Consider the following 15,548-nt stretch of genomic DNA (forward strand, 5'->3'; position numbering starts at 1 on the left):
TTGAGCGAAATATTCATTATGCCTCTTTTGGATGGATATTACATAAATGTTAATTACATCAAATTGGTTGATAGTGCTGTTCAGGTCAACTATGTTATTAGTGATTTTCTTCCTGCTTGACATATCAGTTACTGACAGAGGGATGTTTAAGGCTCTAACTATAATGGTGGATTTGTCTATTTCTCCATTCAGTTCTGTAAGTTTCTGCTTCATGTATCTTGATGTTCTCTAGTTAGATTTATACACATTTAGAGTTATTATGTCTTTTTGGACATTATAACTATGTAATGTTTTCCTTATTGTTATGTAATGTCCCTTCTTATCCCTGAAAATGTTCCTTGTTCTAAAGTCAGCTTTGTCTAGAATTAGCATAGCTACTTCAGATTTCTTTTAATTACTGTTAGTATAGTATATATTTATCCATTCCTATCTGAGTCATACCCATTCCTTTCTTTGTCTTTAGTTCCCTGCAATTTGAATATTATATGCTTAGGAATGGATTTTATCCTGCTTAATACTGAGTTTCTTGGATCTGTGGTTTGATGTCTGTCATTAATTTTGGAAAATTCTTATCCTTTAATATTTCAAATATTTCTTTTGCTCCATTCTTTCTTCTTCTAGTGTTCCAATTATGCACATTTTACAACTTTTGAAATTTTTTACAGTTCTTGAATGTTCCAATTTTTAAATTTTTTTTCTTTTTGTATTTTAGTTTGGAAAGTTTCTATTGACCTATCTTAAAACTCATTGATTCTTTTATCAACCAAGTCTACTGATAAGCCAATCAGAGGTATTTTCCATTTCTGTTGCAGTCTTTTTGATTTCTAGCAATATCTTTTTGTCCTTTCTAAGAGTTTCCATCTCTCTGCTTATATTCCCTATCTGTTTTTATATGTTGTCTACTTTTTCCATTAGAGCCCTTAACATATTAGTCAGAGTTATTTTAAATTTTCTGTCCAGTAATTCCAACCTCTGTGTTACATATAAGTTTGGTTGTAATGGTTGCTTTGTCTTTTCAGAATGTGTTTTTTTCCCTTGATTTTTGTCACACTTTTTAATTATCTGTTGACAGCAAAACATGGTGCTCTAGGTAGTAGAAAATGATTAAATAGGTCTTTAATGTGAGGTATTATGTTAATCTGGCTAGGAATTGGACTATGTTTAATGTTTGCTATAGCAAACATGTAGGTGGCAGAGACTTCAAATTCCTCCAAGACCCTTGCATTGGTCTCCCCCATTGACTCTGGCCTTCTCTAAGTATTTCCCTTCAGAGAGATTATGTGTCTTACTGCTTTTCAACTGTCACCCACTGTAATTATACTGGAGCCTTGTTGATGTGGTGGCAAGGTCTGGGAGAGGGGAATGTCCTGTAAGCTTCCAATTAAATCTCAGTCTTTTAGTGAACCTGTGTCTCTGATCTTCACAAGAGTTTTCAGTTGCATACCCTGCCCCCACACATTCACTTCCTTACTTACCCGGCTTCAGTATTCCCAATATATTTCCTTAAAGAAACAGATTTCATGACTATGTTCCATTGACTATTTCTTGACTATATTCCATTCCCCCACACCTTTGCTGAGACAAGAAGGCTAGAGGAAGATGGAATGAGAGGAAAGGCCTTTCTAGGTGGGATAAGGCTCTGGAAAAATCTCTTCCCTCAAGAATAGGCCTTCGTTATGGAGAAGTGCAGGGGTAAGCCTCTTGCTCAGCTTGCTTGGGAGCCCATTCTCTCTCCTTTGCTGAAAAAAAATCAAATCAATATAATGGTTCTCACTTCAGAGTTGGAGTAAGGATTGGGTAGGAGGGAAAAGGAAGTAGAGAATATTCCTAGCATTTTCCCACTCCACAAGGGCTGTGTTGCCAGGGCTCCATATTCAGACACTAATGAGTTTCTGCAATTGAATCGTTTTGGCTGTCTTTACCCTTTCCTTTGTGTCTGTCCATAAAGACAGTTGGAAAGCTTGCCAACCACCACCACCACCACCACTCCAAAAATGGCATTTCTTTTGTACCCATCATCTGTGGTCTTCCATGCCACAATCTCTTGAAAAAGCTCAAAAATAAATATTATTTTTAGGCACATAAGAATTTACCTTAAAAAAAGCCATTTATTAATTCTCTTGGTTTTATTTAGTCCAATAAGATGGGAGGTTTTAGTTATTATTTTCTTTTTGTTTATTTCTTTTCTCTTCTTTCTCTTCCTTCTTCTTCCTCTAATACCAGGATAATTCAGATAATTGGGAAGTCAGGTCTTTATTAGAGATTAAATTTATACCATTATTTCACTTTTCTCTTTCTGTGAAACTTTCAAAACATTGAGTTAATTAAGATCAAATTTGTGGGATAATTAAGAGGAAGAATATAATTCTATCATAATATTTCCCATAATGAGATTGCCTAAAATGTGAAAGGATATTTAAAATAAACACACCTATTTCTCTTCCTTCACTTTGCTTTGTTGTACATCATAACATCTTTTTAAAAATGTGCAATTCCTCACATTTTCAAGTGATCACCTAGCCTTCAGGTGTTGCTTTGGAGCCTTCATTCCACTCATACTATTATGAATATCCTGTGTGGTGAACATTGCATATTTTCCACATTTTGGTTACCACTTTAACAAAAGTGTCCATAATAAGAAAATGTGGACGTTCTCTTGCAGTTTCTGTGTGTGTGTTTGTGTGTATGACAGAGAAGGAAATTAGCGGTTAGATATCCCTGCCTTGAATACTTACTGTAATGAAGTTACAACTGTGTATGTTTGGCACACATGGGTAGTATTCATGCTGAATAAGGGGCTATACAAATTATAGTTTTGTATAATGAATAGTTTCATATATGTTGGTAATTCATGAACCGTCAAGTGACCCAAAGGACACTGATGCTTTCCAAGTGTTTTTTTCCTCCTTTGCTCAAAGGGACATGGTTAGATGCTTTCATAGATATCAGAGGAGAATGAAACAAATGCCCCTCCTTACACACATCCCACAACTTGACAGACTGTAAAGTTGACCTTCAAAGTGTGCCTGCTTCATGTGTCTTAGCATACCAGCACACCAACTGCTAGTTCTTCTCCCCATGGAAAGACTGGGAAATGTTACCCAGATGAAAGCAGATTCTATTAAATGTGGGCTTTAGCTAATTCCACCAGACAGCGTTATGGTGCTTTAGTGAGGGGCAATATTGTTCATGGTTCTGGGGAACCATTGACTGAAACCGCCCTCCCTAACCAGGCAGGATAATAACCGCTTGCAGTTATCCCACAACAAGAGGTCCTGATAAGGAACATGGAACTGACAAGCTACCGCCAGCTGGAAGAATTCAGGAAGGGCCAAAAGGGGGAAGGAGATGCCAGCCCATAATATGTCCTGCCAACTTCCCAGAAACCTCTGTGCTGGAATCCATCTTGGCTGAGAGATTTGTGCGCCACCAGGAAGGACGCTGAGTCAGACCAAATATGGTACAAGCAAGATGATTGGCCAGAGACAACCCAGAAACTAACCCCATTACCATAAACCTGAGACTGCGAGCCACGTGGCAGAGCAGTTCTAGTTTCCCTTACCCGGCTGCTCTCTGCTTGGGTGTCCCTTCCCAATAAAGTCTTCTGCTTTGTCAGCACGTGTGTCTCCTTGGACAATTCATTTCTGAGTGTTAGACAAGAGCCTACTCTCAGGTCCTGGAAGGAGTCCCCTGCTTCCCGCAACAGTTCCTTGTGGTATTTCTCCTCCAGGGCCCATCAAATTGGACATCTCTGGGAGATGCAGACACAGAAGGTGATTAGCTGAATGGCCATTGATTCAGAAAGAGAACCAAATCTTTTATATAATATCAATGTCTTCCTCTTATAAACCCACTGAGTATTTGGTAACAAATTTGTATACATAATGACAATTCATGGTTTCTTTGTCAGAGGTTCCAGTTTGAGTTCAGGCTGGTTTGGGTACAGGTCTGGGCATGTCTGATTAACTGCTAGTGTGGACCAAACAGATGCTGTAAGCCAAGGGGCTGGAGGATCTCCCCAGAGAGTAAGAGTGTATTGAGGGGAAGAAGGAGTTAGTTACTAAGGCACCGAGTCAGCTGCAAAGTCAGTTTTGTGATTCTGAGTATAGAATGGCGGCCCCCATGTAAATCTACACATAGTCTAATGCAGTGGTTGCATATATTGATCCTAGGAATAAACTCTGATACATGGGAAAACAAAATAATGCAAAATTCAAGGAGCTGTTTCACCAAATACTGTAAGATACCAGAGTGCAAGTAAGACTGATTTGAGGAACAGTTAATAGAACGTGACACAAAATGGAAAAAAACCATTATACATCACCACAAAACAATTATTCAGTTTTAGCTCATTTTTTTTGAGGGCACTAAGAAATGGAGTATTGGCTGCAATTTGGCCAGTCTTCATATTTGTGAGTAGGTGTCCCCCAAGGACACCTAAGAATACATGGAAGGGACTTTACAGAGGTCTAGAAGTCTCACACTAGTAAAGACAGTGATAACTGAATTATTACTGTGAATGTGATTTCATTCATTCCTACAGTATGGTGAACACGGAGAAAAGGCAGATCATCTTTTATGTTTGAGCTACTCCTAATCGTAACTTCTAATCTCGATGCCACCTTCAGTGTTTCCCATATGATGAGAGAAACTGACTTGTGTGCACGTGTTTAAACAAGGTTATTTCTTAGCCCTGATATGTATAAGCTGGAAACATGATAATGGAAATTTTAAAAAATAAATCAAAGACAGGAAGCACAAAAACTTAGGGAAGATAAGTGATCTATTTAAAAAACAATATATTTTTCTTAAGTTGATCTATTTGAGTTGGACTAGCCTCTGATATTTTAGAATTATGTTCACTATTTTTAATATAAATTGTGTGCAGACGAGCAAGACAGGAGAGCTTTTGAAGAAGAATGTAAGCATCATTTTCAAATTCCTTGACTCTATAAGAACTAATCAGCTAATTAATCAATTAGCTAATAGCTACCATGTATCTTTAAAGTGCCCAGTTCTGCCCTTCCATATTCCATTAAGAGATCATACTGGTTTCTCTCCCTAGATTTCATTTTTGTCTTTCAACTCTTCAGTAACTCGTATGAGACATCTGTGCACAATCTATCCAGCTGTGATTGAATTCCTGGTTTCAATGCTTTGCATTTTTTCCAACTCAAAAATTAAAGGCAAATTCCTGAGGATGGAAATATTTGGAAAATGGCTACAAAAGTAAATGGTTCCCAAGGGGCAAAACTTTAAAATCATACTTTTAATTAACGGCCCAATCATTCATAGCCTCTTTCTAGCAGCCGTCTAGTAAATATTATCTTTACAACCTGATTAAATACATGACTCTCATGAATGGGTCTAATTCTACGTCAGATTTCAAGTGAGTGTGGCCTGAAGATCCTTCTTATATTATAGATGAAAATAACTTCTACTTGTCCTACTTGCTGTATTGGGCTATCTTGTTACAGTGAGAGAATGGATCAGTAACATAGCAAAGCTTTTCTCATATCCCTGGAAATTAGAGCAACCCACCAGCTCTCTGCACCCAATATGGAAATTGGCTTAAAAATGAAATAAGAATCACTGAGGCAAATTCATCCCCTCCCATCTGAACAGTCTTATAATTAACAAGGAGAAGAGAGACAAATACATATTCTCCCAGTTTAGCCCCCAAAAGGTAGGCTTTTCTCACAATTGGTTTGCTTGTGTAACTGCCAGGTCACAATCTAGGAAGGGCCTCCATCCTGCCATGGAATAGGTTAATTTATTTGAATCCATTTTTCCATAAAGTACATTTTATTTTACCAGGTTTGCTGTTTGTGACCTCTTTGCTGTGAATCAAAGAATTGGATTTAAGTATGTTTCAAGGTTTATCTTGGTGCATTTCTTGTTAAAACTGAAGAGTATATAACAGGCAAAACACAGCATTTTTGCCAAGTCTCCACAGCAAAAATACATAAAGGTTTATTGTAGCAACTGACTAAATAACACGGGCAAAGACCCAGACTGTAAGTGCTAATTGTAAGTGCTTTAGACATATTTTTTCCTAACAATTAACACTTATTCCAGGATATCTTTCCCTGGCTTAAACATGTGAATGGATGACTGTTCCTTTTCAATTGGCAGCTGTAATGCTGATTTAAAAATCTAACAAGTTTTTCCAATACCATTTCCAGTCTTACCATTACCAGCTGGATCTTTAACTGGAGATTGTGCAAAATGTTTAATTTAAACAAGGATATCTGTCAAGCCTGAACTTGGGAGTGTGCATGTTCCTTTCTTATGAAAAGTCCTGAGCCCTGGGGCCCCATCTGTTCTTGTGAAACTGCTGTCTGAAATGTACAATGAGATGGGATATTTGAATGGCATCCTGTCCATCATACTATATGGAATCATACTCTGAGTCATGTACTGGTATCTCTTACATCCAACTGCTTTGCCTTTTGAGCCCAATAATATTTATTCAAGTGTTGGACTGGCCGAACAGTTGAGGCTTGGAGACCAGTTTTATTGGGATTAAATAACCAGTGAAAGATTTCAGCAAAGGGAACAGAAATATGAAGAGTGAAAATTATTTTACAAAAAAAAAAAGGCATTAATGAAAGACAGGCTTGCTTTTCAGATGATACTTTTTTCCAAACCCATTTGTAAACTACTTTTTCTGCAATAGTTCTCAGATTGTATTGTCTACTATTCATAGTGGTTGAACCTGCCGGTTTTGACAAGTTGATAGAAGTCACTTTTCAGTGGAATACTATCTGATTTATATTTTAATCTCCAAGTATTTAAGATCTGAGAAAGTTAGGATGCTTTCTGACTTTTTAACAAAGGTCTACTGAAAAAAATAAGGAAAATGTTGGCTCTGATAATTATAGATTTTGATGCTTAATGAAAAGGATAAGTGTAGCTCTGGAGTCAAACTCTGTGACCCTAATCATGATGTGTGAGCCAGAACAAGTCACTACATGCCCCTTTGCTTCATGCATAACATGGAGAAGATAATTGTACCTACCACTGAGAGTGTATGTGAGGATCAAAAGAGTTGATATATTAAAACCCTTAGTATGGCATTTGTTATCTGCTAAATGCATAATAAAAATTAAATATTCTTGGGGCTTCCCTGGTGGCGCAGTGGTTGAGAGTCCGCCTGCCAATGCAGGGGACACGGGTTCATGCCCCGGTCTGGGAGGATCCCACATGCCGCGGAGCGGCTGGGCCCGTGAGCCATGGCCGCTGAGCCTGCGCGTCCGGAGCCTGTGCTCCGCAACGGGAGAGGCCACAACAGTGAGAGACCCGCATACCGCAAAAAAAAAAAAAAAAAAATATATATATATATTAGCTATTCTTATTGTCATGTCAAGTTATGAAATGTGATGATTCTCTTGCCTTGAGAGTAACCTGTGCTGAACTGGACATACCTGTAGAACTTGATATATCTGGAGATGAAGGAAGACAATAGAAGTAAATAGATAGCCGAAACATGAAGTACGAAAAGCTAGAATTGAGAATGCACGTTAGGCACCAAAGTAAAAAGGCTTATTTGGGCATATATCCTGATAATTAAGCTCAATGTATCCTTTCATTTAAACTAAAAATTCATTGAACTTTAGGCAAAGATGTAGGCATCTTAGCATTCTATGTGTGCACAGGGGCACACATAGAAACATACGGGAGGGAGGCAGACTGGGAGTTTCCCAGTGTATTAATGCTGTATTTTATTTCCTATATAAAGGCATAGCAACAGATTACCAGACCTTATAGAAGCAATACAATTTTTTTGTGTGTAATAATTCAGTGATGTAGCCATTGGCTCAGTCTATCCTGAGCCAAACTGACTTTGGGTATGAGATTTGAAAAGAATTATAGAAGCATTAAGAGTCTAAAGACTGTATTAACATACAGTTAATTGAGCTGTAAAAGTGATGGAGACTATCCTCTTGTCTCCTTTTTTTGCCACTAACCACTCTTTTGTAGTTTCTTTCACAGCTTTCTCCTGTTTATTTCTTTATTTTCAGGCCTCCCAGGAAGTTCCCAACCCTCTTATGTCTATAAATTTTATTTCAGTAATTTAATTCACACTCACAGCTTCATTAGCAATAAGTGCTTTCCTAAAAATCTAGATATGAATTGACAACTGCCTGATGGATCCAGACCTTCCTTATGAAGCAATGGCATTTCATCCTTATCAAGACTAATATTCAAATCCACTAGCTTCCCTGGCAAACCAGAGCCTTTGTCTAAATTTCCTATTTCTGTAAATGGCACAAGCTTGTTGCCTTAAGAATTAACTGTAACCACTGATGTTTTATTTCTCTTCCCTTTCCCCATCCAATCCATTGTCAAACATATAGAATTTTCACAATATCTTCTCCCATCTCCTCCTTTCCATTTAAATGTCTTCATTCTAATATACGTCTTTATGGATACATTTGAAATAGCTTTGCCTGCTGGACAAGCTGCAAATGAGAGAGCTGATAAGACATTTGATTCAACTTTGGTAGCCTGTTAACATATCCCCTTGTTCCGAATCTTATCATTATCAAGCTCATATTCCTTTTTCTTTTCTTAACATCTTTATGGAGTATAATTGCTTTACAATATTGTGTTAGTTTCTGCTGTATAACAAAGTGAATCAGCTATACATATACATATATCCCCATAACCCCTCCCTCTTGGGCTTCCCTACAACACTTCCTATCCCACCCCTCTAGGTGGTCACAAAGCACCGGGCTGATCTCCCTGTGCTATGCGGCTGCTTCCCACTAGCTATCTATTTTACATTTGGTAGTGTATATATGTCCATGCCACTCTCTCACTTCGTCCCAGCTTACCCTCCCCCCTCCCTATGTCCTCAAGCCCATTCTCTATGTCTGCGTCTTTACTCCTGTCCTGTCCCTAGATTCTTCAGAACTTTTTTTTTTTTAGATTCCATATATATGTGTTAGCATACGGGATTTATTTTTCTCTTTCGGACTTACCTCACTCCATATGACTGACTCTAGGTCCATCCACCTCACTACAAATAACTCAATTTCGTTTCTTTTTATGGCTGAGTAATACCCCACTGTATATATGTGCCACATCTCTTTATCTATTCATCTGTCGATGGACACTTAGGTTGCTTTTGTCTCCTGGCTATTGCAAATAGTGCTGCAACGGACATTGTGGTACATGACTCTTTTTGAACTATGGTTTTCTTAGGGTATATGCCCAGTAGTGGAATTGCTGGGTCATGTGGTAGTTCTATTTTTAGTTTTTTAAGGAACCTCCATACAGTTCTCCATAGTGGCTGTAACAATTTACATTCCCACCAACGGTGCAAGAGGGTTCCCTTTTCTCCACACTCTCTCCAGCATTTATTGTTTGTAGATTATTTCATGATGGCCATTCTGACTGGTGTGAGGTGATACCTCATTGTAGTTTTGATTTGCATTTCTCTAGTGATTAGTGATGTTGAGCATTCTTTCATGTGTTTGTTGGCAATCTGTATATCTTCTTTGGAGAAATGTCTGTTTAGGTCTTCTGCCCAATTTTGGATTGGGTTGTTTGTTTTTTTGATACTGAGCTGCATGAGCTGCCTGTATATTTTGGAGATTAATCCTTTGTCAGTTGCTTCATTTGCAAATATTTTCTCCCATTCTGAGGGTTGTCTTTTCGTCTGGTTTATGGTTTCTTTTGCTGTGCAAAAGCTTTTAAGTTTCATTAGTTGCCATTTGTTAATTTTTGTTTTTATTTCCATTTCTCTAGGAGGTGGGTCAAAAAAGATCTTGCTGTGATTTATGTCATAGAATGTTCTGCCTATGTTTTCCTCTAAGAGTTTTATAGTGTCTGGCCTTACATTTAGGTCTTTAATCCATTTTGAGTTTATTTTTGTGTATGGTGTTAGGAAGTGTTCTAACTTCATTCTTTTCCATGTAGCTGTTCAGTTTTCCCAGCACCACTTATTGAAGGGCTGTCTTTTCTCCATTGTATATTCTTGCCTCCTTTAGCAAAGATAAGGTGACCGTATGTGCGTGGGGTTATCTCTGGGCTTTCTATCCTGTTCCATTGATCTATATTTCTGTTTTTGTTCCAGCATCATACTGTCTTGATTACTGTAGCTTTGTAGTATATTCTGAAGTCAGGGAACCTTATTCCTCCAGTTCTGTTTTTCTTTCTCAAGATGCTTTGGCTATTCAAGGTCTTTTATGTTTCCATACGAATTATAAAATTTTTTGTTCTAGTTCTGTGAAAAATGCCATGGGTAGTTTGATAGGGATTGCATTGAATCTGTAGTATGCTTTGGGTAATATAGTCATTTTCACAATGTTGATTTCTCCAAGAACATGATGTATCTCTCCATCTGTTTGTATCATCTTTAATTTCTTTCATCAGTGTCTTACAGTTTTCTGCATACAGGTCTTTTGTGTCCTTAGGAAGGTTTATTCCCAGGTGTTTTATTCTTTTTGTTGCAATGGTAAATGGGATTGTTTCATTAATTTATCTTTCAGATTTTTCATCATTAGTGTATAGGAATACAAGAGATTTCTGTGCATTAATTTTGTATCTGCTACTTTACCAAATTCATTGATTAGCTCTAGTAGTTTTCTGGTAGCATCTTTAGGTTTCTCTATGTATAGTATCATGTCATCTGCAAACAGTGACAACTTTACTTCTTCTTTTCTGATTTGGATTCCTTTTATTTCTTTTTCTTCTCTGATTGCTGTGGCCAAAATTTCCAAAACTGTGTTGAATATAGAGGTGAAAGTGAGCAACCTTGTCTTGTTCCCGACCTTAGAGGAAATGGTTTCAGATTTTCACCATTGAGAATGATGTTGACTGTGGGTTTGTCATATATGGCCTTTATTATGTTAAGATAGGTTCCCTCTATGCCCACTTTCTGGAGAGTTTTTATCATAAATGGCTGTTGAATTTTGTCGAAAGCTTTTTCTGCATCTACTGAGATTATCATATGGTTTTTATCTTTCAGTTTCTTAATATGGTGTATCACATTGATTGATTTGCATATACTGAAGAATGCTTGCATGCCTGGGATTAATCCCACTTGATCATGGTGTATGACCCTTTGAATGTGCTGTTAGATTCTGTTTGCTAGTATTCTGTTGAGGATTTTTGCATCTATGTTCATCAGTGATATTGGCCTGTAGTTTTCTTTTTTTGAGACACCTTTGTCTGGTTTTGGTATTAGGGTGATGGTGGCCTCATAGAATGCGTTTGGGAGTGTTCCTCCCTCTGCTATATTTTGGAAGAGTTTGAGAAGGAAAGGTGTTAGGTCTTCTCTAAATGTTTGATAAAATTCTCCTGTGAAGCCATCTGGTCCTGGGCCTTTGTCTGTTGGAAGATTTTTAATCACAGTCTCAATTTCAGTGCTTGTGATTGGTCTGTTCATATTTTCTATTTCTTCCTGGTTCACTCTCAGAAGGTTGTACTTTTCTAAGATTTGTCCATTTATTCCAGGATGTCCATTTTATTGGCATAGAGTTGCTTGTAGTAGTCTCTCATAATCCTTTGTATTTCTGCAGTGTCAGTCATTACTTCTTTTTCATTTCTAATTTTGTTGATTTGAGTCTTCTCCCTTTTTTTCTTGATGAGTCTGGCTAATCAATTTTGTTTATCTTCTCAAAGAACCAGCTTTTAGTTTTATTGATCTTTGCTACTGTTTCCTTCATTTCTCTTTCATTTATTTCTGATCTGATCTTTATGATATTTGCCGCCAGCTACCTTTGGGTTTTTGTTGTTGTTGTTGTTATTGTTCTTTCTCTGATTGCTTTAGGTGTAAGGTTAGGTTGTTTATTTGAGATTTTTCTTGTTACTTGAGATAGGATTGTATTGCTATAAACTTCCCTCTTAGAACTGCTTTTGCTGCATCCTGTAGGTTTTGGGTTGTCGTGTTTTTATTTTCATTTGTTTCTAGGTATTTTTAAATTTCCTGTTTGAGTTCTTCAGTGATCTCTTGGTTATTTGGTAGTGCATTGTTTAGCCTTCATGTGTTTGTATATTTTACAGATTTTTTCCTGTAATTGATATCTAGTCTCATAGCATTGTGGTCAGAAAAAATACTTGATGCAATTTCAATTTTCTTAAATTTACCAACACTTGATTTGTGACACAAGATATGACCTATCCTGGAGAATGTTCCATGAGCACTTGAGAAGAAAGTGTATTCTGTTGTTTTTGGATGGAATGTCCTATAAATATCAATTAAGTCTATCTGGTCTAATGTGTCTTTTAAAGCTTGGGTTTCCTTATTTATTTTCTTTTTGGATGTTCTGTCCATTGGTGAAAGGGGACAAGTCACCTCCTATGATTGTGTTACTGTCGATTTCCCCTTTTATGGCTGTTAGCATTTGCCTTATGTATTGAGGTTCTCCTATGTTGGATGCATAAATATTCACAATTGTTTTATCTTCTTCTTGGATTGACCCCTTAATCATTATGTAGTGTCCTTCTTTGTCACTTGTAATAGTCTTTATTTTAAAGTCTATTTTGTCTGATATGAGAATTGCTACTCCAGCTTACTTTTGATTTCCATTTGCATGGAATATCTTTTTCCGTCCCCTCACTTTCTGTCTGTATGTGTCCCTAGGTCTGAAGTGGGTCTCTTGTAGAGAGCATATATACGGGTCTTGTTTTGTATCCATTCAGCCAGTCTGTCTTTTGGCTGGAGCATTTAATCCATTTATACTTAAGATAATTATCAATATATATGTTTCTATTACCATTTTCTTAATTGTTTGGGTTTGTTATTGTAGGTCTTTTCCTTCTCTTGTGTTTCCTGCCTGGAGAAGTTCTTTTAGCATTTGTTGTAAAGCTGGTTTTGTGGTGATGAATTCCCTAACTTTTGCTTGTCTATAAGGTTTTTAATTTTTCTGTCTGAATGAGATCCTTGCTGGGTAGAGTAATCTTGTTGTAGTTTTTTCCCTTTCATCACTTTAAATGTGTTCTGCCACTCCCTTCTGGCTTGCAGATTTTCTGCTGAAAGATCAGCTGTTAACCTTATGGGGTTTCCCTCGTATGTTATTTGTTGCTTTTCCCTTGCTGCTTTTAATATTTTTTCTTTGAATTCAATTTTTGATAGTTTGATTCATATGTGTCTTGGCATGTTTATCCTTGGATTTATCCTGTATGGGACTGTCTGTGCTTCCTGGACTTGACTATTTCCTTTCCCATATTAGGGAAGTTTTCAAATATAATCTCTTCGAATATTTTCTCAGACCCTTTCTTTTTCTCTTCTTCTGGGACCCCTATAATTAGAATGTTGGCGTTTAATGTTGTCCCAGAGGTCTCTGAGACTGTCCTCAATTCTTTTCATTCTTTTTTCTTTATTCTGCTCTGCGGAAGTTATTTCCACTCTTTATCTTCCGGGTCACTTATCTGTTCTTCTGCCTCAGTTATTTTGCTATCGATTCCTTCCAAAGAATTTTAAATTTCATTTCTTGTGTTGTTCATCATTGTTTGTTTGCTCTTTAGTTCTTCTAGGTCCTTGTTAAACGTTTCTTGTATTTTCTGCATTCTATTTCCAAGATTTTGGATCATCTTTACTATCATTACTCTGAATTCTTTTTCAGGTAGACTGCCTGTTTCCTCTTCCTTTGTTTTGTCTGGTGGGTTTTTACCTTGCTCCTTCAACTGCTGCATATTTCTCTGTCTTCTCATTTTGTTTAACTTACTGTGTTTGGGGTCTCCTTTTCACAGGCTGCAGGTTTGTAGTTCCTGTTGTTTTTGGTATCTACCCCCAGTGGGTAAGGGAGGGGACTGGTGCCTCTGTTCTGGTGGGTGGGGCTGGATCTTGTCTTTCTGGTGGGCAGGGCTGCATCTGGTGGTGTGTTTTGTTGTGTCTGTGAACTTAGTATGACTTTAGGCAGCCTCTCTACTAATGGGTGGGTTTGTGTTTCTGTCTTGCTAGTCATTTAGCATGGGGTGTCCAGCACTGGAGCTTGCTGCCCATTCGGTGGAGCTGGGTTTAGTATTGAGATGAAGATCTCTGGGATAGTGCTTCTCAATTGATATTACTTGGGGCAGGGAGGTTTCTGGTGGTCCAATGTCCTGGACTTGGCCCTCCCACCTCAGAGGCTCAGGTCCAACACCCGGCAGGAATACCAAGACCCTGTCAGCCACACAGCTCAAAAGAAAAGGAAGAAAGAAAAAAAAACACCCCCAAAAACGAACAGACAGAACCCTGGGACAAATGGTAAAAGCAAACCTATATAGACAAAATCTCACAAAGAAACATACACATACACACTCACAAAAAGAGAAAATGGAGAAAAAAATATATGTATAAAAAAAAGAAGAGAGCAACCAAACCAATAAACAAATCCACTAATGATAATAAGCACTAAATACTAAACTAAGAAACATAAAACCAGAAACAAATTAGATGCAGAAAGCAAACCGCAAGTCTACAGTTGTTCCCAAAGTCCACTGCCTCATTTTTGGGAACATTCGTTGTCTATTCAGGTATTCTGCAGATGCAGGGTTTATCAAGTTGATTGTGGGGATTTAATCTGCTGCTCCTGAGGCTTCACAGAGAAATTTCCCTTTCTCTTCTTTGTTCACACAGCTCCTGGGGTTCAGCTTTGGTTTTGGCCCTGCCTCTGCATGTTGACCACTCTCAGGCATCTGTTCCTTGCCCAGACAGGAGGGGTTAAAGTAGCAGCTGATTAGGCCTCTCTTGCTCTCTCAGGCTGGGGAGAGGGAGGGGTGTGGTAGTCATAATTGGAATGCGGGCAGAGCCTGAGGTGGCAGAGGCCGATGTGACATTGCAACAGCCTGAGGCTTGCCATGTATTCTCCTGGGGAAGTTGTCCCTGGATCACGGGACCCTGGCAGTGGCGGGCTGCACAGGCTCCCGGGAGGGGAGGTGTGGATAGTGACCTGTGTTTGCACACAGGCTTCTTGGTGGCTGCAGCAGCAGCATTAGCGGCTCATGTCTGTCTCTGGGGTCCAAGCTGATAGCTGCATCTCATGCCTGTCTCTGGAGCTCACTTAGGTTGTGCTCTGCCTTCTGTGAGCACACTGGGAAGGAATCCCCTCTCTCTGTGCACCCCAAAACAGAGGTCTCTTGTATTTCTGGCAGGTCCAGAGTTTTTCCCAGATTCCCTCCCAGCTAGCTGTGGTGCACTAGCCCCCTTCAGGTTGTCTTCACGCAGCCAACCCCAGTCCTCTCCCTGGGGTGTGACCTCCGAAGTCTGAGCCTCAGCTCCCAGCCCCCGCCCATCCCAGCGGGTGAGCAGACAAGCCTCTTGGGCTGGTGAGTGCTGGTCAGCACTGATCCTCTGTGCGAGAATCTCTCCACTTTGCCCTCTGCACTCTCTTGCTGCACTCTCCTCCATGGCTCCGAAGCTCTCCCCACCTGTCTCCACCAGTGAAGGGGCTTCCCAGTGTGTGGAAATTTTTCCTCCTTCACAGCTCCCTCCCAGAGGTGCAGGTCCTGTCCCTATTCTTTTGTCTCTGTTTTTTCTTTTTCCTTTGCCCTACCCAGGTATGTGGGGATTTTCTTGCCTTTTGGGAAGTGTGAGGTCTTCTGTCAGCATTCAG

The sequence above is a fragment of the Pseudorca crassidens genome, chromosome 6 (assembly GCF_039906515.1).
Source record: "Pseudorca crassidens isolate mPseCra1 chromosome 6, mPseCra1.hap1, whole genome shotgun sequence".
NCBI lineage: Eukaryota > Metazoa > Chordata > Mammalia > Artiodactyla > Delphinidae > Pseudorca > Pseudorca crassidens.